Source organism: Monodon monoceros, unplaced genomic scaffold (genome assembly GCF_005190385.1).
Source record: "Monodon monoceros isolate NGI ecotype Baffin Bay Population unplaced genomic scaffold, NGI_Narwhal_1 Super_Scaffold_19, whole genome shotgun sequence".
NCBI lineage: Eukaryota > Metazoa > Chordata > Mammalia > Artiodactyla > Monodontidae > Monodon > Monodon monoceros.
Genome location: NW_021703775.1, coordinates 28,589,561 through 28,613,953, shown reverse-complemented (window position 1 = coordinate 28,613,953; position 24,393 = coordinate 28,589,561). Strand labels below are relative to the sequence as shown.

Genomic DNA, 24,393 nt, shown 5'->3' with positions numbered 1-24,393 from the left:
GGCGGGTGGGGCAGGGGGTGGGGTTGGGGGTCGCACGCAAGCCCAGCCCGTGGAGAAACCCAGCCCAAGGGCAAAAAGCAGGGCCCCAGAGCCCGACCCCTTCTGGACTTTCTAGCGGCTGGGACTTCTCGCTGTGGGTGGCAGGGGTTTGGCACCGGATGGGCCACCATGCGGAGACTGTTCAGGACTGTGGAAGCCTTCTCCTCCAGAGCTCACCCTGCCTGGGCACCGGCTCTGCAGGCCCCTCAACCCTGCGTATGTATCGGCCAGCCCTTCCCTCCAACGGGGCCCAGAGGCCAGAGCCTGCTCAGAGCTGAGTGCAGGAGGCACCCAGAGCTTGCCAGGCTGTGGCCAGCCTCCTCCGGGGACCTCCCCAGCTTCTCTGAGAGGCCTGGAGACAGGAGCGCCTTCTCCAGGCTGCTGAGCTGCCAGCATCACCATGAGCCAGGCGGTGAAGGTTTCTGAGCAGGGGATACAGAGCCCTGACTCGACTGGATGCTGCACCCCACGATGTCCCTTCCTGGAAGATAGGTTCTTTCTTCTTTTTCGAAATTTGGTAAAACATTTAAACCTTCGACTGTTCTTCAGCGTATACAGATGGCAGTGGCTTAGCCGGGATTTGAACCAAGCCTGTGTGATTCCAGAGCTTGTGCTCTGGACTGTGGTGCCTCCATATCATATATGCCTCATGTGTTACTTTTTTTTTTTCTTGTAGTCCTTATGGTACTTGGCCCTAAGTGCCATACCTATAATGAACACATACACTGCAACAAGAGAAGCCACCACAATGAGAAGCCCACACACCGCAATGAAGAGTAGTCCCCACTTGCTGCAACCAGAGAAAAAAGCCTGTGCGCAGCAACAAAGACCCAAGGCAGCCATAAATAAATAAATAAATAAAATACATTAAAAAAAATAAAAGCAGCAAGGGAAAAGCAATGAGTTACATACAAGGGAACTCCCATAAGGATGTCAGCTGACTTTTCAGCAGAAACTCTACAGACCAGAAAGGAGTGGCACAATATATTTAAAGTGATGAAAGGGAAAAACCTACAACCAAGAATACGCCACCTGGCAAGGCTTTCATTTGATGGAGAGATCAAAAGTTTCACAGAGAAGCAAAAGCTAAAAGATTTCAGCACCACCAAACCAGCTTTACAAGAAATGTTAAAGGGACTTCTCTAAGCAAAAAAGAAAAGACCACAACTAGAAGCATAAAAATTATGAAAGGAAAAAGCTCATTGATAAAGTTAAATATACAGTAAAGGTAGTAAATTAACCACACACAGAGCTAGTAGGAAGATTAAAAAACAAAAGTAGTAAAAGTATCTATATCTGCAATAAGCAGTTAAAGGATTCACAAAACAAAAGATGTAAAATATGATGACAAAAACAGTAATCGTGAGGGGAAGGGAGGAAAAATGCAGAGTTGTTAAAATGCGTTTGAAATTAAGAGATCAACAACTTAAAATAAATATACAGGGCTTCCCTGGTGGCACAGTGGTTGAGAGTCTGCCTGCCGATGCAGGGGACACGGGTTCGTGCCCCGGTCGGGGAAGATCCCACATGCCACGGATAAGCTAGGCCTGTGAGCCATGGCCGCTGAGCCTGCGTGTCCGGAGCCTGTGCTCCACAACGGGAGAGGCCACAACAGTGAGAGGCCCACATACCGAAAATAAATAAATAAATAAATAAATAAATATTGCTATAGATAAACCTCATTGTAACCACACCCAAAAACCTATCATTGTAACCACAACGCCAAAACCTATAATAGATACACACACAAGAAAGAGAAAGACTCCAAATATAACACTAAAGATCGTCATCAAATCACAAGGGAAGAGAACAATACAGGAATAAAAAAGAACTACAAAAGCAATTAACAAAATGACAACGAATACATACCTATCAATAATTACTTTAAATGTAAAGAGACTATAGGCACCAATCAAAAGACACAGAGTGGCTGAATGGATACAAAAACAAGACCTATATTTATGCTGCCTACAAGAGACTCACTTCGCATCTAAAGAGACACACAGACTGAAAGGAAAGGGATGGAAAAAGGTATTCCATGCAAATGGAAATAAGAAAGCTGGGGTAGCAATACTTATACCAGACAAAACAGACTTTAAAACAAAGACTGTAACAAGAGACAAAGAAGGATATTACACAGTGATCAAGGGATCAATCCAAGAAGAAGATATAACAAATATAAATATATATGTACCCAACATAGGAGCACCTAAATACATACAGCAAATATTAACAGATATAAAGGGAGAAATCAACAGTAATGCAATAAGAGTAGGGGACTTCACCACCCCACTTACATCAATGGACAGATCACCCAGAGAGAAAACCAATAAGGAAACATTGGCCATAAATGACACATTAGATCAACTGGACTTATTAACAGATATACATAGAACATTCCATCCAAAAGCAGCAGAATACACATTCTTTTCAAGTGCACAGGGAACATCCTCCAGGATACATCACATGCTAAGTCACGAAACAAGCCTCAGTAAAATCAAGAAAATTGAAATTATATCAAGCATTTTTCCAACCACAACGCTATGAGACCAGTAAGTCAACTACAAGTAAAAAACTGCAAAAAACACAAACATGTGGAGGATAAATAATATGCTACTAAACAACCAATGGATCACTGAAAAAATCAAAGAAGAAATTTAAAAAATACCTGGAGACAAATGAAAACAAGAACACAATGATCCAGAATCTATGGGATGCAGCATGAACAGGTAAGTTTATAGTGATATAAGCCAACCTCAGGAAATAAGAAAAAAATCTCAAATAAACAACCTAAACTTACACTAGAGGAACTAGAAAAAGAAGAACAAAATCCAAAGTTAGTAGAAGGAAAGACATCATAAAGATCTGAGTAGAAATAAATGAAATAGAAACAAAAAAAGAAAAGATCAAGGAAACTAAGAACTGGTTCTTTGAAAAGATAAATAAAATCAATAAACCTTTAGCCAGACTCATCACGAAAAAAAAGAGGGCCCAAATAAATAAAATCAGAAATGGAAAAGGAGAAGTTACTACCAACACCACAGAAATATAAAGGATCATAAGAGATTACCACAGGCAACTGTATGCAAATAAAATGGTCAACCTAGAAGAAATGGACAAATTCCTAGAGATATACAATCTCCCAAGACTGAACAAGGAAGAAATGGAAAACATGAACAGACTAATTACCAGTACTGAAATTAAATCAGTAACAAAAAAACTCCCAAGCAACAGAAGTCCAGCACTAGATGACTTCACAGGTGAATTCTACCACACATTTACAGAAGAGTTAACACCTTTCCTTCTCAAACTATTCCAAAAAATTGCAGAGGAAGAAATGCTTGCAAACTCATTCTATGAACCAGCATCGCCCTAATACCAAGAAACCAACAAAGGTACCACAAAAAAATAAAATTACAGGCCAATATCACTGATAAACATAGAGGCAAAAATCCTCAATAAAATATTAGCAAACTGAATCCAACAAAACATTAAAGGGATCATACACCATGATCAAGTGGGATCTATCCCACAGATACAAGGATGGTTCAATACCTGCAAATCAATCAGTGTGGTACACCACATTAATTAATAAATTGAAAATAAAAATCATCCGATCATCTCACTAGATGCAGAGAAAGCTTTGGACAAAATTCAACATCCATGTTTAATCAAAACTCTCCACAAAGTGGGTATAGAGGGAACATACCTCAACATAATAAAGGCCACATATAATAAGCCCACAGCTAACATCATATTCAACGGTGAAAAGCTGAAAGCATTTCCTCTAAGATCAGGAACAAGACAGGGATGCCCACTCTTGCCACTTTTATTCAACATAGTATTGGAAGTTCTAGCCATAGCAATTAGATAAAAGGAATCCAAACTGAAAAGGAAGAAGTAAAACTGTCACTATCTTCAGATGACATGATACCATACATAAAGAAATCCTAAAGATGTCACCAAAAAACTACCAGAGCTCATCAATGAATTTGGTAAAGTTGGAGAATACAAAATTAATATACAGAAATCTGGTCCATTTCCATACACTAACAACAAACTATCAGAAAGAGAAATTAAGGAAGCAATCTCATTTACAATTGCTTCCAAAAGAATAAAATACCTATGAATAAATCTAAAGGTAAAAGGCTTGTACTTGGAAAACTATAAGACACCAGTGAAAGAAGTTAAAGATGACACAAACAGATGGAAACACATTCCATGTTCATGGATCGGAAGAATTAATATTGTTAAAATGACCATACCACCCAAGGCAATCTATAGATTCAATGCAATCCCTATGAAAATACCAAGAGCATTTTTCACAGAACTAGAATAATTCTAAAATTTGTATGGAAACACAAGAGACCCCAAATAGCCAAAACAATCTTGAGAAAGAAGAGAGCAAGAGGTATCATGTTCTGTGACTTCAGACTATACTACAAAGTCACAGTAATCAAAACAGTATGATACAGGCACAAAAACAGACACACAGATCAATGGAACAGAATGGAGAGCCCAAAAATAAACCCACACACTTATAGTCAATTAATCTATGACAAAGGAGACATGAATACACAATGGGGAAAAGACAGTCTTTTCAATAAGTGGTGCTGGGAAAACTGTACAGCTACATGTAAAAGAATGAAATTAGGACATTTTCTCATACCATATACAAAAATAAACTCAAAATGGATTAAAGACCTAAATGTAAGACCAGAAAGCATAAGATTACTAGGAGAAAACATAGGCAGAACACTCTTTGTTGCTGTTGTTGGTTTTTGTTTTGTTTTTTTGGCCGTGCCACATGGCTGTGGGATTAGTTCCCTGACCAGGGATCGAACCCATGCCTCCTGCGATGGAAATGCGGAGTCTGAACAACTGGACCTCCAGGGAAGTCCTGGCAGAACACTCTTTAACGTAAATTGTAGAAATATTTTTTTGGATCTGTATATAATGGATATATATGGTGGAATACTATTCAGCCATAAAAAAGAATGAAATTTTGCCATTTGCAACAACATGGATGGAGCTGGAGGGCATTATGCTTGGTGAAATAAATCAGACAGAGAAAGATGAATACTGTATGCTATTATTTATATATATGGAATCTAAAAAATAAAACAAATGACTACAACAAAGTAGAAACAGACTCACAGATATAGAGAAGAACTAGTGGTTACCACTGGGGAGAGGGAAGGACGGAGGGGTAAGATAGGGGTAGAGGATTAAGAGGTACAAACCACTATGTATAAAATTGTATAAAATAAATAAGCTACAAGAATATATTTTGCAACACAGGGAATATAGCAACTCTTTTATAATAACTTTAAATAGAGTATAATCTATTAAAATTTTGATTCACTATGTTATATACCTGAAACTAATATTGTTAAGTCAACTACACCTCAATTTAAAAAAATTAAGTGTTCAGAACAGTGCCTTGTATATCGTAAGTAATCAGTGTTAACTTTTATTTGATTGTAATTAATAGTCCCGGTTTTACTATTTAACAGCTCACCTCCATAATTATGCATACATGTTTGCCTTTAATGGTGATTGTTGCTAAATTACCCTGTTACTGCTACTTAATGGAGTGCCCAGTTCTCTTCTATTGACTCCAGAGATTTCTCTACTATTCCAATAAGATCGATGTCTGCATTACATTTGTTACCTGTAGATTAATAAAAGAATATTATAGGCTTCACTTTGGAAAAAAAGTTGCCTGGTGAGAACTGTGACTGACTCTGACACTAATCAGAAAGTATTTGTCCTTAAGGCACAAGTTGTTTCAGGGTAGGGGTCCGGTAAGTAGATAGACTGTTACAGTTATTTTAGGGGAAGGGTCCAATAAGTATCCTGAGTTTCTGGCAGATGTTCTGGATCACTTCATCAGGTCAAAAGGTCAGATTCCATCCAGGCTGAGATGACACTTCACTAATGGCCTCCCAGCTCCATTTTAAAGAGCTCTCTTAGCAATACTGACTCCATTTTGATTTTCTTTCCACAATGTGGAACATACTTTGCACTAAAGTAATTTATCTGTCTCCTTGTTTTACAGAGTCTTCTTTTTTTTTTTTTTTTTTTTTTGGCGATACGCGGGCCTCTCGCTGCTGTGGCCTCTCCCGTTGTGGAGCACAGGCTCCGGACGCACAGGCTCATGGGCCCAGCCACTCCGCGGCATGTGGGATCTTCCCGGACGGGGGCACGAACCCACATCCCCTGCATCGGCAGGCGGACTCTCAACCACTGCGCCACCAGGAAAGCCCTACAAAGTCTTCTTTTACTGAGTAAATAAACCCAGCAAATTTTCTCCATCATTTGGTGGAAGATCAAGGTGCAAAGGAGGCAGAATGAGTAGCTCAACATTTTTGGGGGGTGGGGAAAGTATAGGGAGAACAGGTAGGATATGTATATGGAGATTTTAAAAACAAGTTCTGGGTCAGTCTCCAATTAGAATGACCTTACCCCTCTGTTTCCACTTCATTTGTTCTCGGAGAAGCTGCATTGCCTTTAACAGAAAACAAGGAAGTAATCACTCTGCTAAGCGTTCCTATACTGACCTCAATACACAAATGTTCCATCCTTTCATTGGATGCAAGAAAAGGGCTTGCAAATAGAATGTTAACACGCTAGTTAAGCAATATGACTTGTTAGGCCTGAGCCAGGGCCCAAAATCTGTATTTTTGCCTATTAACTGCTATAGGTGATTCTGATATACAGAAAGACTAAAGACTGAGAACAATTCCTCTAATACAGTGGCAAACACTACGTGGAATAGTACAAATCCCAATTTCCCTAATTCTTACATCAGTACAGTAGTTCGCAAATTGGTGTCTTACAAAACATCAGTCTTGTGAATGCCCTTTGCGAAAAATTGAAAAAACAAAAAAAAAAACAGTGGTTTCCAGTGGTTAGGGCTCTGTGCTTCCACTGCAGGGGGCACAGGTTTGATCCCTGGTCAGGGAACTAAGATCCCACATGCCGCATGGGCATGGCCAAAAAAAAGAATCCATGGCCAAGTAAATTAACTGCTCTGAGAAGTCTTAACTACCAAGCATTTTCCTAATTAATTGCCTTATTTATCTATTCATTACATTTTTATTCTAACAACTCACAAACTTTTAGAAACAATGCCTAGAATGTTGTGTGATATTACTATTATCCTACTGGAAATGTACAAAACAGACATAAAATGCTCTCCATAAAGCATTTAAAGGGATTTTCAAAGGTAGAATCAACGCTTCACTACAGTCAGTGGAAAGTTCTACTTCCCCAGGTAAAGTCCATCAATTGTCCTCCCAGGATAACATCAAGTGGTGGTTATCATAGGGACCTTGACTTCTCCATATACAGCTCCAACAAGATATTATATACTATTAACAGAGAAAATACTGCAAACTGAATCTTTAGCAGATAACATTAAAACATTCCTATGGGCAAATTATTACATATGAAATATGTGTAACTTTTCTGAATAACAAAGGAAAGGCTTTTAAATGTCTTAGACTGATCTGAGGACAGTTTAGCTTGTTTTTTAAATGCGTAATAGTATTAGAAATGCCATGGGACTTCCCTGGTAGTACAGTGGTTAAGACTCCGCGCTCCCAATGCAGGGGGCCTGGGTTCGATCCCTGGTCCGGGAACTAGATCCTACATGCATGCTGCAACAAAGGAGCCAGCGAGCCACAATTAAGGACCCCTTGAGCCACAACTAAGGAGCTCGCCTGCTGTAACTAAGACCCGATGCAACCAAATAAATAAATATTTTTTAAAAATTTTTTAATTAAAAAAAAAGAAATGCCACTATAGAAACCTAAATACAATCTCTGCCTACGGTCTACCCCACCTCCATCACCATTTCACATTTGATTATACCTACATTCGAGTGAGCATTACTTGTTATTTGTTTTGGGAACAGTCCATTTATAACCTTAGACGTTTCTCAAGGGCAAGAATCAAGTCTTTTACACTTTCTAATATGCTTTTATGTGCCCACTAGGTCTTCAATAAATAATTTGCTGACAAACTGCCATTTCTAGAATGCTGTATGCTAAATCTCATTTGCTAGGAAGGGAAGTCCATGCCTTCTGGGGCCTGGATATAGGCTGAGCATTCTTCACTGAGTATCAACAATTATTCCCCACAGCCAGTAACAATATCACTCAGGAATCTGTTTTTGACAGGTTAAATTACTCTTGAGGGGAAAAAAAATTCTAATTCTATTCTTCAAAAATACTTTACATGTTCTTATTCACTATTTGAGTGTTTAATAACACCAGGTGGCTACAACGTTCTCTTCACGAGCTGCAGGCTAGGTATAAAATCTTGCCATAGAGGATTATGTAAACTGGAAGAAATCCATACCATGGATCTCAACAAAAGTCACCAAAAAGGACCACATGCTCATTTTATTTGATATATTTCTAGAGAAAAGAATTGTCTTCCACAGCAAAGTGGGGGAAAAGGAGCTAAGTAGTCCAAATACATGTGTAATAAGGTAGAGAAAACTGTATTCACTGGAAGTCTTTTAAGGAAAGGTACCATTCAGGGTGGTAGAAACTCCTTGAAAATTAATTTGGGGTAGAAGGTGAGTCCTTGAGGGGGCCAGGGTAAGAGCAGAATTGTTTCATGGAAGAAAGGGAAAGGTTTCCCTGGTTAGTGGGAGCACAGTACTGGAACAAAGTAAAGATGAAAAAAATAAGAGTGATACATTTCAGGTGGTGAAAGGCCTCATACTGTGTAATGTGGACTCTACCCTAAGACATTCAAATTTTGGTAAAACTACTAGGCCCATATAAAGCTTAGGAGCTTGTGGATTTTTTGGTGTAGAAATCATTGATGAGGCAGGATTTGAAGTTTTAGTTGCAACAATGGAACAGAAGCAGATCATGAATTGGGAAAAGGTTTGAAGCAAGCTTACCCAGAACCTCTAAGGCAGTGGTCCCCATCCTTTCTGGCACCAGGGTTTCATGGAAGACAATTTTTTCACGGACTGGGGCGTGTGGCGGGGGGTATGGTCAGGCGGTGATGCGAGCAAATGGGGAGCGGCAGATGAAGCTTCGCCCGCTCACCCTCCGCTCACCTCCTGCTGTGCGGCCCGCTTCCTAATAGGCTGCGGACCGGTACCAGTCTGCCGCCCGGGGTTGGGGACCCCTGCTCTAAGGGAAAGAGAGGCTACTATGGGACAATTAAGTTACACAGAGGAAGCAAGTAATCTATCCAAATACCAGGGGAAAAAGATGAGGATAGAATAACAGCTCTTCCAAGTACTTCACTGACATTCTCTCTTAACCTTCACAGCAATCCTGTTGATGTAGATGCTATTATTATCCTGGTTTTTCAGATAAATTCTCTGACATTCAGATATTTGTTAAAGCAAGGTACAACCTAGTGAGTGCCAGAATTGGGGCGTAAGGTTAGGTCTTTCTGTCTCCAAAGCCCATGTTCTTAGCCACTACCCTACACTCTCACTCTTCCCACTTTAGTTCTAGAATGGCTCTGATATAAAACTCTGAATTTTCTCAAATACTACAAATGGGAGTAGGGGAAGCAGGCTGAAGAAAAACGCTATTCAACAAAGGACTAGGTCTTTGGAAGGAAAATACAAATAAGAATATATCACACACTAGTGTGTTAAATCAAAATAAATTATTCTCTACCATAAACATACAAAGCTCCATTTAATTTGAAGCTTGCTGGCACTTTTAGGATGAGAAAGCAGACCTCAAATAGGTCTATCCTATCCCTTATGTACAATTCCAAAATCCAAAAAACTCTAAAAACTAAAAATTTTCCATACACTTCATGTCAAAACTCAATTGACAGTAAAACTTGGCCTGAACTGATGTGAAGCTATATATCGCCTTAATTTACCTTACTTAGTGTGAACACTCTTGTTTTGCTCAGAAATATTAATGTGTGCAACTAAGGGTTCTGTACCAGACCCCCTCAGGCATTACATATCATACAGAGAAAGGGTCTCTCTAAAATCTGAACATTTCTGAATTCTAAAACTTATCTAGGGCTTCCCTGGTGGTGCAGTGGTTAAGAATCCCCTGCCAGTGCAGGGGACACAGGTTCGAGCCCTGGTCCGGGACGATCCCACATGCCATAGAGCAACTAAGCCTATGCGTTACAACTACTGAGTCTGCGCCCTAGAGCCCGCGAGCCACAACTACTGAAGCCCACGCTGCGCAACAAGAGAAGCCAGCACACCACAACAAAACGTAGCCCCCGCTCGCCGCAACTAGAGAAAGCCTGAGCACAGCAACGAAGACCCAACGCTGCCAAAAATCAATAAAAAATTAAATTAAATTTAAAAAAAAACTTATCTAGCCAAAGATTTTGGACCCTCTATGGACCTGTATTCCAAAGTATTTTAAAAAACAATTTCCAAAAATGAGATCAGAGATACTCCATCTTTAGGATTTCACAGACTAGGAAATTTTCACAAGTATTTTGTGGAGAACATAAGATTGCAATTTGTTTTAACTAAATAAGGGTAATAGAAAACATCCTTATCAACATAATTTTACACAGGGATATTGTAACATCCAAAAACATAGGAAGGCCTTAATTCAATGCAAAAAACAATTCTTTGTATTAATAAATGCAATTTTATGAAAAACACTATGTGGTCCTAATTTTTTTGCTTTTACCATGGCTGGTGAAAATTCACCCAGGACCAGCACTGGTCTGGTCTGAGGCATGGAGCCCAGCTGGCTACATAAAATGACTTCAGGCAGTTGTTAAAAATGCAGCCCCCAGGCTCTGTTCTAGCAGATCATGATTCAGAAGGTCTCAGGGTGGGGCCCCCAAATCTATATTGCGCATTAGAACGCTAGTGGCCTGTTTCTGCTGTGCAACAAGCTTCAGAACCACAGGCCTGGTCTGTAGGCTCTAGTTCTACTCTCCTTTTTCTCCTCCTAATTCTCCTCCGTGGGGGTGGGAGCAAAACAGGAATGTTTCCAATTAGGGAGTCTGCCCAACCTGCTGTGTATGACACCAGTTATTCCTCCAACAGTTGATGTTGGACCAGCTGGTCAACTTTAAAACCCAGGGTGTCAGCAGGGGAACAAAAGAAATTAGGTAGCAGCCAAGTGAGAGAAACTTGTTGAAGCAAAATTCCTTCATGAAAAGGTGTGGCTTCCAGAGCTGAGGCCTAAGTTCAGCACAGGTATCTTTGTCTTAGTTAAAATAGTAACAATAATAACCATTAAAAAAATATATATGTGTATGTATGTGTATTTTATGTGTGTGTGTGTGTAAATGTGTGTGTATATCTATCTATTCCTTCATAGCTGTCTCCTGTATCCAGCTTCTGTGCCAGCTATGATTTTGGCCTTCATTTTTCATCTTCAGAGGGATTATAAGAATTACTAGTATTACCTCAAACGATATGATGACAAATCACTAAAAAAAAAAATGAAAACCCATAGTATGCTTGATGTTTTATGAAGCAGACGATATTCTCCGACATATAAAATAATTTCAGTGAGTTATCTCTTTTTTAAAAAGTTTCTCTTATTCTCTTAAATTACTGTTTAAAAAATGTTAAGACTAAATAGCTAATATCTTAAAAGACACAAAAACTTTCAATTTAATAGGCACTCAAAGTTCTTTCCCAGTTAAAAAAAAATATCAGGACCTTCTAAAGCAAGGCTAAATGTTAAGTGGGAAAGACAAAAGAGACATATAAATAACCCCCATTCTCATGGGATTAATCACTTAATCCTATTTGACCAGAATCTCTTGGTCTCTAAGCTCTGCAAATGGAACAAAATTTCTCACTTGATATTTGGCTAGGACTTCCAATCATGAAACAAGAATTGTGTCATATCCCTGTATACGGCTCATTACCTGAACTCAAACACTTTGCTGAGCAGCAGTAGAGAGTTAAATCTTTCATGATCTGCCCCATAACCTGTGCACTTCTTATACTCCCAGATTTCTAGAATTTACAGTTAGTATACAGCAACTGGTCACAAAATTTAGTCCCTGGCCTAGCAGCATCAATTATCACCTGGCAACTTGTTAGAAATGCAAATTATCAGGCCCCAGCCCAGACCTGTGGAATCAGAAACTCTGGGTGGGGCCCAGCAATGTGATTGTGAAGCACCACTGGTCTACAGCAAGTAGAAAAAACGTGTTTGCTTCTATAGGTCCAAAGCCAGGGGTACTGTATATCCTATCTTGATATGAAATAAAGACATCCGATTAAAAGACATACTCTCCTCACAACTCCCACCCTCAACCCAATGTGTATTATTTTAAATGAGTTAGATAACAACACAAGCAGCAATCAGAGATTGAGTCTGAAATAGATACTAACCAGGCATCAGTTCCCACCCAGCCTGATTTCATGCAATACCATTTACCTCCTCTTACACCTAGTTCTAAAACAGGATCTTCAAATATGCGCCTAATACACTTCAGTGGTTCTATAATAAAACATCAACTAGGTCTGAAGATATCAAACTTACTAAAGAAGAAAAGTGGAATTATTTGCTACGTATTAGAACTGCATTCAACAGGGAGTTAAAATTCAGGATTTTTTTCACCTTTATATTTCCAAAGTTAATAGAATTAAACCAGAATGCCCCATTCTTCAAAATCTCCTAGCTACGTAGATTTTTACTGCATTACTTTTTGCTTTCTGTGGGGATAAAGCAGAGCCCTGGTAGGCACATTTAGTATATGTGCAACACCTCAGAACTAGAGTTACATCTGGTAAACCCTCAGATGGTGAGTGTAACCTCAGCACTAGCCTTGGTAGCAAAAAGACACGGAGAACACCACTATCAAACAAAAGTTCTCATTAGATAATTACACTGTTTTGCTTCTGTTTACACTGCAATCACTATGTTAAAACTTCATTTCCCCTGATTTTAGTGCATTTTATTTTACGTATTTATTTTTGACTGCGCCACGCGACTTTCGGGATATCTTAGTTCCCCGACCAGGGATAGAACCTGTGCCCCCTGCAGTGGAAGCATGGAGTCCTAACCAGTGGACAGCTAGAGAATTCCCTTAATGCATTTTAAAGGGTGGGCAAGACCAGTCTATAGTCCACAAAGTACCTACTTTCAAAAAGCAGGTAATCCCCATGCAACTGTTTCAGAACACAGACAAATGGAGAACCTTCTAATGATTAGTATACAGGTAGCTCAACACATTAAACAGAACAAAAATAACACAAAAGAAAATCACAGGCCAATTTCCATGTTACAAACATATAATTTCAAATAAAGTCAAGCAATTTATTTAAAAATTTGTTTAAAAGTAAACAAAAAAGTTCTGATCAAATAGGGTTCAGCCCAGAAATGCAAGGATGGTCTAAAATTAAGAAATATGAAAATGTATTTTACCATATTAACAGGCAAAGGAAAAAAAACTACATGAGCATCTCAATAGTTGGGAGAAATATATATATATAATTTTTTTTAAATTTTATATGCATAAAAAAGGTCCAAAAAGCAGAAAATAGAATGTTTTGGGTGGAAGATGTAAGACATTTTTCTTTATATTTTGTTTTCTGAATTATTATAAAAAAAGTGTTTTCTTTTATAATCAAGGAGAAATGCTATTTTCATTGATACATATTCAAATCTTTTCCTTTTCTTATTTTTCCTCATGTATGTATGTCACATATAAACTAGAGGGTGTGAATTTCCTGCCCCTTTAGGTAGATTAGACCACTTTGGGGACGTGCACTAGATAAAACTGCCCTACCTTCATTTTTTTTAAAGGTCCTCCTATAGCAACATGGAAAAAATACAATCAGATAAGTTTAGAAATATTAAAAGTGTAAATACAATTAAAAATAATATGTATGCATATGAAAAAATACTATAAGTGAACATGAAAAAGAAAGCAATGCAGCTATTGAAGCAATGGGTACTGCCATTTGACAGTTTCAAATCATTTCATTGTTCTCAAAATATTTTTTAAATATACAAAACTGAGTAAAAGAAGAAAAACAAGGCTGCCACTCCTTCCTAGGGCCTCTCTTCCAATCTCTTCTACTGTTGCTATGTATTCACCTAGTATCAAAGAGATGGGCAGCAGCTCAGATCCCTTTTTCTTCTTTTTCTTAACTCCATTTCATTCATTCATTCACTCATTTTTTTAAAAGGTAATACAAAAACATGACTCAAATTTTTTTTAATATATAAAATATAAATGAAGGCATATGGCAAAATCCCAATCCCACTCCTATTTCTTTCATTGGTTTCTTATATATCATTTCAGAATTTCTTTTGCAATTATAAGCAATGTATATTCTTATTCTACCCTTCTTTCTCTCTTCCTCATTCTTTTCACAACTATACAACATTCCATGATTTGGATGTTTCAAGGTTTATTTAACCAGCTCCTGTTGACACACTGGAGTCATCCTTTTATTACAAACAATACCAAGCATAACTATGTACATACATCAAGTTCATTTCTGAATGTGCCTTGCATGAAGCTTCTGAAGTGGTGCAGGATATTAGATTACCACAAGGTCCTACGTTCACCAGCCTGAGAAGTCAGCTCCTTTTCTTATTATAGTTCTCATTATATACAGCAATATGTAGCAAAAGACTTAACAATTCCTTGAACCAAGAAAATGTACTCTTAGGGGACTTATAAAAGTAAAGTGACTAAACAAAACACCCAGGATGAACCCATTTCTTTTAAATAATGCAGACACACACATCCATCAAATATATCCATCGAAATGTTAATCATCTCAGTATGGTAGATCTGTGAAGTGCTTCGTAGCTTTTCCCTCCTTTTGCCTATCAATGCTTTCTAATTTTACAATGGTAAATACGTATTATTTCTATAATACAAAATTAAAAACTAAAAATAAAATATTAATGAAAATTAAGTTGGATACATTCCATTCCTTCAGTCTGTCTTTTATTTGCATAGTGCCTCAGAGTTCATAAGGTATGTTTATATGCATCATTTAATTCTTATACTAACCCTATGTACTTTCATTTTGTCAAAATGGGAAAGGAAGAAAAAAGTAAAAGGAGGCCACAGATGGTTAGACAGCTGTGCCCAAGGTCATTCAAATAGAAAGTTGGCAGTGACAAATCTCAAACATAGATCTTCTGACTTCAAATTCAGTGTGCTATCAAAAACATGATCATTGTTTCCTTAATTTTAACAATACCTTGGGAGTTAATTACATAATCAGAATTTGACAGATGAATTAAAATTATACAGCAGGGTCATTAATTAATGCTCATATAACCAAATCTTACTGAAAAGAGAACATTGGCATACAACCCCCAAAATTCCAGAGTCAGAAGAGGGTGTGGATTTTCAGTATCCTCTTAAATAAATTACCCATCTGGCAAAATATGTCTAACATGGCCTAAAACGAATGCATAATAAAAGAAGCATTCTCTCAAGGTGGAAGAGTACCACTTCCAAAATGACCTCTGCCTTTGCCACCACCACGGACTCCTGCTCTACTTCTGCAACGCCCCAGGGTGTCTCTGATCACCTTAGAGAATTTTAAAATATGAATAAGCCATACTTTTCAAGGGAGGGTGTGATCATATAACAATGTTTTTTAAGTTTGGGACTTATTGACCAAGATGATGATATTTTGGCTAAAATGTATTCTTTCTCTCCAAATGTCTCTCCTTCTTTTCTATAAGATTATAGAATTATACATTATTTTACAGTGGACATGGAGACTACCGATAAATCTTGGTTTGGTAAAAATATATTTTAATTCATCATTCCTCAAACTATGTCTCATGTAATCCTGTTCCAAAAGATGTATAGGTATGCTGCAGGGGTGGGGATGGGGAGAGAAGCCATGGTTAAATACAACGTAGCCCTTTTGGAGAGCCATGCTTCACAAAAGACATTAATATAATAAAGGCTCTAGAGATGTCCTGCATTTCAGAAACCTTTGTTTAACCCAGTTTATTTTGACACAAAATTCTACTATGGCATAACTATTCACATCTTATGCTCAGAGAAACTGCTTGAATAAATGTAACTATTACCTGAACACCCAAAACAGATATGGCAAATATGGATAATTCTTAAATCTTTCCTACCACAAATTATCTTCATAAAGTCCCTATTTTCAGTACAGTGCACCCGTACTTCTTTACCTACCAAGGCCCAACTCAAATACCGCCTCATTTGGGACGTCCCTGGCGGGCCAGTGGTTAAGACTTCGCCTTCCAATGTAGGGGATGCGGGTTCGATCCCTGGTCGGGGAGCTAAGATCCCACATGCCTCGTGGCCAAAAAACCAAAACATAAAACAGAAGCAATATTGTAACAAATTCAATAAAGACTTAAAAAAAAATACCACCTCATTTGGGAAATCTTCCCCCAGAGTTCCATATCACGAAATACTCCTTTCTCCTGGTTTAGATAGCATTTTATTCATATCTCTATTACTTCACTTACCTAATAAATCAGTTCATCCATCTGTCTCCTTGTTAGCTTGTGAGCTGCTTGAGAATAAGTTTGATTACATTTTCAGCACCTTGAACAGTGCAGGACATATATGAACTTCATGCTGAAGTAAACAATTTCACTCACTGTAATAGTTCCCAAAAGTCAATATTTGTATTTTTAAACTGTTACTGATACCCTGCCAACAACTTGAGAATATTACACTTTCTCCCTAAAATTTGCATCCATTACTGAGCAGCTGTGGTCATAGTTAATTCAGGTGTGAAAGGTCTTCTGGCCAAGCCCACTGATAGTTTTTTCCTGAGGTGATTTTTGTTTGTTTGCTTTTTGTTTGTTGTCTTCATCTACCAGGAGCATATAGTAAACTTCATTATCTTTTTATATCTCTGCCTTCGCACCTGCTAGTCCCTACTTGGATTGCTGCCTCAAGGTTTTATTCACCTGGAAAACATTCCTACTCATTCTTTAAGAATGAGCTTAAACAATACCTTCTCCGGGAAGCTTTCCTATCCTTCCATCCTTTTAGGAAGAGTGAGGGAATTCCTCAAGTTAGACATTTGTACATTTATTACCATGTATCAGGCACTGAACTAAGTGCCAAAGATAGAGGATGAAGATGTTAACCCTCCCTGGTGGAGCACAGTCTAGTAAGGAAGACAGCCATGTGAACAAATAACCACACTATAATAATGTTAAATGCAATACCAAAAGGAATATCTATGCAGTATTTGACATGTGTCAGGTACTTTGTTAGGTGCTTTATTAGACACTGTCTATGACCATGTTAGATAGGTACCTGAATTGGACAGAAGTCCATGAAAAACTCTAAGGACCACTCTATATTCAGTTGTTTTCTGAAGAAACTGTCTCCAAGGGGTTCTTTTTGTATATGCTACAGTCTGTGTCATAGATAATACGTGAAACTAATCCTACTCCTTTGGTCACAAACTCCTGGACCAGACTCAGAGCTCTAACTAAGAACAATCTACAGGTTGAAATTGAGGGAGATCACCTAGGCCATGGCCTGGTTCAAAATTCTTCTCAACAGGGGTTCTCCATTTTAGAAGGTGACAAACCAATCCAATCAGATACTCTCTCTTAGGAAACACAAATGCTGGGTGAACAAAGTAAAAGAAGGTAGGTCTCCAGAGCTTAAAACCTATCCTAAATACTGCTAAGTTATTGTCCTATAAGGTTGTGAAAGCACTAGGGCCAAGGGACAATATGGTGGCTAAGATGATATCCCATTCTAGTTTACATTAAACCCTCATCATCAAAAGTAATATGTGTGTCTCTTCCTTGCAACCCACAAGGGCCTAGCACATCAGATCACCACTTCTGAAACTAGGAAACAGGCTTTAAAAGTTCAACAGCTTGACTAAAGTCACTCAGTTGGTAGGTGGCAAAGGCAGAAATTAAAGACCAGATCAGTATGATTCTTCTAGAATATCCTGCCAGTTACGTGGGTAAATGGCCTCAAAATCAACTAATAACAAGTAGAGAGGCTCAAAAGAGTGTATGCACAGAGTAGAACAGAAATGTTCTGGAAATCAGTATGCTAGGGGATGTGAAGTGGGAGGGACCATAAAGGGTTTCACCTTGGTCAAGTTAATCTCTAATTCCAAACTAGACCTCTCTCCTGAGCTCCAGACTGTTAGCTGTCTGTCTTTCTTATTCAAATTTAACATCTGTAAGGGCAGCAGCTTTTTTTAAAAAAAATATTTATTTATTTATTTGGCTGCGTCAGGTCTTAGTTGCAGCACGCGGGATCTTCGTTGCCGGTGCGGGATCTTTAGTTGTGGCACATGGAATCTTTAATTGTGGCACGTGGGACCTTTAGTTGCGGCATGTGGGATCTTTAGTTGTAGCATGTGGGATCTAGTTCCCTGAACAGGGATCCAACCCAGGTCCCCTGCATTGGGAGTGTGCAGTCTTAGCCACTGGACCAGCAGAGAAGTCCCAGGCAGCAGCTTAATCTCTAGTTTGTTCACCACAGTCTAAAACAGAGTCTGGCTTATAGTAAATGCTTAATAAATATTTGTTGAACAAATGAATAAGAGAATGAACTCTCAAAGAAGCTAAAGGCACATTCTACAGTGGATTGCAGGGAAAGTTACCAAGAAATAGATTCCAGGGCTTATTTACAAGTACAGCTGATACTCATTATTTGTGAATCCTGTACTTGCGAATTTGCCTACTTGCTAAAATTTATTTGTAACCCCCAAATCAGTACTGATGATGCTTTCGCAGTCACTCACGGACATGCACAGAGTGTCAAAAATTTTGAGTCAAAATTTTGAGTCACTCCTGAGCACGTTCCCAGCTAAGGTCGAACTAGGCAGTGCTCTGCTTTTTAGTTTCAGCTCTCATGGGGATGACTGAGGACACAGACAGTAGGGGGCAGTGCAGTGTAGCGCAGGAAGCTCTGGCTCGTGGGCCAGTAGGGTCTGAATCCTAACTCTGGCACTTATTAGGGGTTGGCCTCAGGCAAGTCACTTAACACTTCTGCACCTCATTTTCTCTTTTGTAAAATAAAGAAACAGAATCTACCAGGATGAGCTGTATTTAGGATTTAAGATTAAATCTATGTGAGAAATGTACATATTTTCCCTAGGAGCAATGGTTCAATATTCACTAATTTAGTGTTCTGCGTGATTTTATAGATCATAATCACCATGAATAATGAGAATCAACTGTAATTACTTATAACAAGGTAACAAAAAAATATAGAAAATAATTATTTGGATGGAGGGTAGGCAGTGGGAGGCTTCAAGAAGATTTTGAAATAGAACCTCACCAGGCACATAAGACGTGGAAGAGGCTTTCAAGAAGAGAGAACAGTACCTACAGAGAAAGGCCCAGGTATGTGAAATAAACAGGTAGTTTGGGAAATGGCACTTTAGAAAGTCTAGAGCAGTAGGAGATGAGGACAGAACACCAGACCACAGTGCTTCTCTTTGCCCTGTACACACCTTATACTGCAGAAGCTCTCCCTCTGCATTTAATTTTTGGTTTACAGGTCTCTCTTCCACCAAACTATGAGCTCCTTAAAGACAAGGTCTCTAGAAGAAATCATAACTATAGTACTCTACATTTGCAAACGAGTAATTACTAAGCACAAACACACCTGAAAAGATTGAACTTTGGTTTTCAACTGCAGCCTTATACCAATTCACAATAGTGACCAACTCATAGGACTTCTAGTTGATGACTGCTAATAATTCTGTCATAATTTTTTTGTTGTTGTTCTAGACATCTGGACATTTGTTAGTTTTAAGATCTTCCTCTTTTCAGTGAGATTTTCTGTATTAACAGGGCTCAAACATATGGTCCTTTAGACAATGCTGCCTCTTCAGAGTAAAGACTCCTTTTAATTCACTCTATTAGACTTATTTCTTTATATACAAGATACAGTCTTAACATAGTAAAATACAAGGAGGCATATTGATATATATGTCACAAATAGGATAAGGAAAACAATAAGAATTTTTCACAAAAGCTTGCAAAATTCTGGCCAAAACACAGTGGATGTGATATTAAACTCACTGCTTACATTTCCCCACTAAGAAGTAGGAAAAACAACTGCGATTTATGTAAAGTCATGAAACTAAGCACAGTTAGAATCTACTAGGCTTTGTACACGTGTGTTTTCTTTCTTCCCTCTTCCCCCCCTGCACACAGGGTAAAGGACCTGTCAGGCTTATCCCAGTACTTTCATTTCCTCCATCCCCTCAAACAAAATCCTCACTGTCCAACATCTAAATTCATATCTTCAAAACTTTAAGTCTCAATCAAAACTGAATGTTACTTTTTCCCCATAAAATTCTTGGCATATTTTATTTAGGCACAACATAATTTATACTTTTATCTAGAAACATATGGCTACAACCAACACTATTGGAACCCACACTGATATACTATGAAGGTGAACACAAATTCTCTGTGAAAGGGGAATAGAGAGCACTGTTTTTAAACAGATTTAATGCTATATTATCCACAGGCTGGGTGTGATCAAATCACATAGCACCATACAGCTACTTGACAAAGTAGGGTGGTCAAGCCCTTACCTACATTGCACACTCTCGGACACCCCAGTTAAGTTGTTTAAAGTATAATCCAATTCTATCTACTTAAAAAATAATAATGATACATTTTAAAATTTCTTGCTTCCAGTAAACCCTTCTCATTTGCATTTTCAAAAATTATCACCAAAACAACTATAATGGGACAGATTCTAGAAAAGATATAATGATCAATGCCATTTTCAGGAAGGGAAGAATGGGTTACCATTAACAAAACTGATTAAAGTCCCCAACCTTGAAAAGCTCCCTGTACAGTGTATTCTGCCTCTCTTGCGTTCACCTTCCAGGAGTCTGGAAGGGGCAAGTAGAAAATGTTAGTTTCCATGAGAGATGAAGATGAAATGTAAGGGATGGGAGGGAGTAAAGGGCTCACTCGCTTAAGGGAAGGATGAAGACAAGTGGCCAAGGTCCCTAACTCAAATCAGGTGTTGGTGGGAATGTAAGCTGATACAGCCACTATGGAGAACAGTATGGAGGTTCCTTAAAAAACTACAAATAGAGCTACCATACGACTCAGCAATCCCACCACTGGGCATATACCCTGAGAAAACCATAATTCAAAACGAGTCACGTACCACAATGTTCACTGCAGCTCTATTTACAATAGCCAGGACATGGAAGCAACCTAAGTGTCCATCAACAGATGAATGGATAAAGAAGATGTGGCACATATATACAATGGAATATTACTCACCCATAAAAAGAAACGAAATTGAGTTATTTGTGGTGAGGTGGATGGACCTAGAGTCTGTCATACAGAGTGAAGTCAGAAAGAGAAAAACAAATACCGTATGCTAACACATATATATGGAATCTAAAAAAAAAAAGGTTCTGAAGAACCTAGGGGCAGGACAGGAATAAAGATGCAGACGTAGAGAATGGACTTGAGGACATGGGGAAGGGGAAGGGTAAGCTGTGACAAAGTGAGAGAGTGGCATGGACATATATACACTACCAAACGTAAAATAGATAGCTAGTGGGAAGCAGCCGCATAGCACAGGGAGATCAGCTCGGTGGTTTGTGACCACCTAGAGCGGTGGGATAGGGAGGGTGGGAGGGAGGGAGACGCAAGAGGGAAGAGATATGGGAACATATGTATATGTATAACTGATTCACTTTGTTATAAAGCAGAAGCTAACACACCACTGTAAAGCAATTACACTCCAATAAACATGTTAAAAAAAAAAGACAGCCAAAAAAAAAAAAGAATGAAGGTTTGAGTAACGTGGGAACGCAGGGAGTTTAAGAAACGCAAATAATGCAGGGGGAGCCGCGAATGGGGGAGGGGCGAAAATGCGCAACTCCTACCCCTTCCCATCTCCGGGAGGGGGACGGCAGGAGGCAGCACTCGTCAATTTGCCTGGCAGTGTCGCACCCGGGCAGTAAAGGGACTCGCAAGCCAGAGACTTCAGTCCGAGTATTAGAAGGGGGCTGAGAGGGGGGGGGGGGTCAGGGAAGTTGGGGGCGGGGGAAGAATAGCGCGCCGGCGCGGGGAGAATGTGACTAAAGACCGCCTAGCACCCCCGAGGGGCAGGGACTGACGCCGGCGGATGCCCCTTCTCGTCGAGGGCCACGATGTGGGACCTGCCGGCTTACCCTCCTCACAGGAGCTCGGGAAGGCGCGCCCCGCCCCTCACAGCCCCGACGGCAGCGGAAAGGGAGGCGCAGTGTGCCCCCAGAGCCGGGAGAGCGGCGCTTCCCGCGCGTCCCCTCCCCGGCAGCCCGGGCGCCCGAGCCCACCTGGGCTGACCAGAAGCCCCTCCTCCAGACCGTACTCTGCTACTCCTCCGAGAACCTGAGCCGTCGCCGCAGAGGTCGCCGTCGCCAGAACAGTCTCGGCCTGTAGTACCGAAGCGTGAGCCACAGCACCCAACGAGCGCCGCTATCACTCGCTAGGTTACCTCTTACTGCACACTGGTCCTCACCCCGCCCCCGAACCCAAGCCATTGGTTGTTGGGCACCGCCCCATTCGTCTATTGGACCAAAGAGGATGCCGCTCAGTCACCTAGAAGGGCACGTGTGCTTCTTATTGGTCTAAATGTGAAGCAGTTCCCGCCCACTCCCTCAGAAGTTCCAGCTTCTGATTGGTGTTAATGCCTGTCTTTTCGCTCCCTGAGTTCTTTCCCTCGGGGTGGAGCACCTCCTTGAGAGAGCTCAGATTGGCTGAAAGGACTCTACGTTAGTCCAGTATAGGCATTGGGCCAAGGATCCTTCGGGTCCCCACGTGGGGGAGGAGCCCAAGGCGCAGCACCTCTGGGTTTGTTTACACAGGCCCTTGCTCCCGTTTCCTTCCATTGGCTGAGCCAGCAGCCCCTCCCACTGGGTTGCGTCACTCAGTCTAGCACGGAGGGGCGTGGAGGCGGGCCTCAGTGGGTTTCCCCCCAGCTGTCAATTACCAAGGGAGGAGCTTTGAGCGAGGCTGACTGGGACATGGTGCGGCCCTCCATTGAGGAAATTTGGGGAGTTGGGCTCCTTGGAGGGGCTGGAGGGAAGCACAGGCACTCTTCATATTTCTAGAGACAAATCTAGCTTTCTGAATGTTAAAAAATATATAAAACCTTACTATCCCTTTGGATCTACGGATTCCAATCTTTGCTTGCGAAGGACTTTGAATTTTATCCTTCAGGAAGTGGGGATTTCTTTATGGAAATCCTTACACATCTTTGTCTCTCCCCACCTCTCCTGTTAACTGTGTACATAACACAAAGTAGAGGCTTAGTAAGTGATTGCAAAATGAGTGGATACATGATAAAAATGACAAGAACAGCTAAGTAAGCTCATTAAATAATACAGTAATTAGATAAATATATATGTAATATATTAAATATAATAATTAAGTAAATACATAAATAATTAAATAAATTCTTTCATTTAACAAACATTATTGAGCATATGCTACGATGTTCCAGGCTCTAAGCTCTGGGTATATGATATGAACAAGACAATGAAGATGCACCCAGGGTGCTTATTCTCTAGCTGAGGAAACTGACAATAAACAAGTAACCAATAAATAATAAAATGTCCCAGTCAGAATGACTATCATCAAAAAGTCTACAAACAATAAATGCTGGAGAGGGTGTGGAGAAAAGGGAACCCTCCTACACTCTTGGTGGGAATGTAAATTGATACAGCCACTATGGAGAACAGTATGGAGGTTCCTTTAAAAAATAAAAATAGAGCTACCATATGAACCAGCAATCCCACTCCTGGGCATATACCCTGAGAAAAACATAATTCAAAAAGATACATGCACCTGAATGTTCACTGCAGCACTATTTACAATAGCCAAGACATGGAAGCAACCTAAATGTTCATCGACAGAGGAATGGATAAAGAAGATGTGGTACATATATACAATGGAATGTTACTCAGCCATAAAAAAGAGTGCAATAATGCCATTTGCAGCAACATGGATGGACCTAGAGATTATCATACTGAGTGAAGTAAGTCAGACAAGGACAAATATCATATGATATCACTATATGTGGAATCTAAAAAAATGGTATAAATGAACTATTTACAAAACAGACTCACAGATTAAGAAAACAAACTTATGGTTACCAAAGCGGAAAGGTGGGGGGGGGTGTAAATTAGGAGTTTGGGATTAACATGTACACACTACTATATATAAAATATATGATCAACAAGGACCTACTGTATAGTACAGGGAATTCTACTCAATATTCTGTAATAACCTAAATAGGAAAAGAATTTGAAAAAGAATAGATATATGTATATGATGTATAACTGAATCACTATGCTGTACACCTGAAACTAACACAACATTGTAAATCAATTATACTCCAATATAAAATTTGAAAAAATTTTTA

At 39.5% G+C, this 24,393-nt stretch overlaps 1 protein-coding gene across 2 annotated transcripts in view; it reads right to left on the bottom strand.

Moving 5' to 3' along the window:
* The window catches only part of PAIP2B (poly(A) binding protein interacting protein 2B), a 39,652-nt gene extending 17,178 nt beyond the window's left edge, over positions 1-22,474 (bottom strand). The window contains exons 1-2 of one of the 2 annotated variants that reach the window (XM_029231392.1): positions 20,937-20,992; positions 20,798-20,854 (exon numbers count right to left, since the gene is read on the bottom strand). The gene's annotated coding sequence lies outside the window, so the exon portion shown is untranslated. Of the gene's footprint in view, positions 1-20,797; positions 20,855-20,936; positions 20,993-22,303 lie in introns of those variants that run through there. The other variant, XM_029231391.1, reaches the window with a different exon arrangement.
* Positions 22,475-24,393: the final 1,919 nt, after the last annotated feature.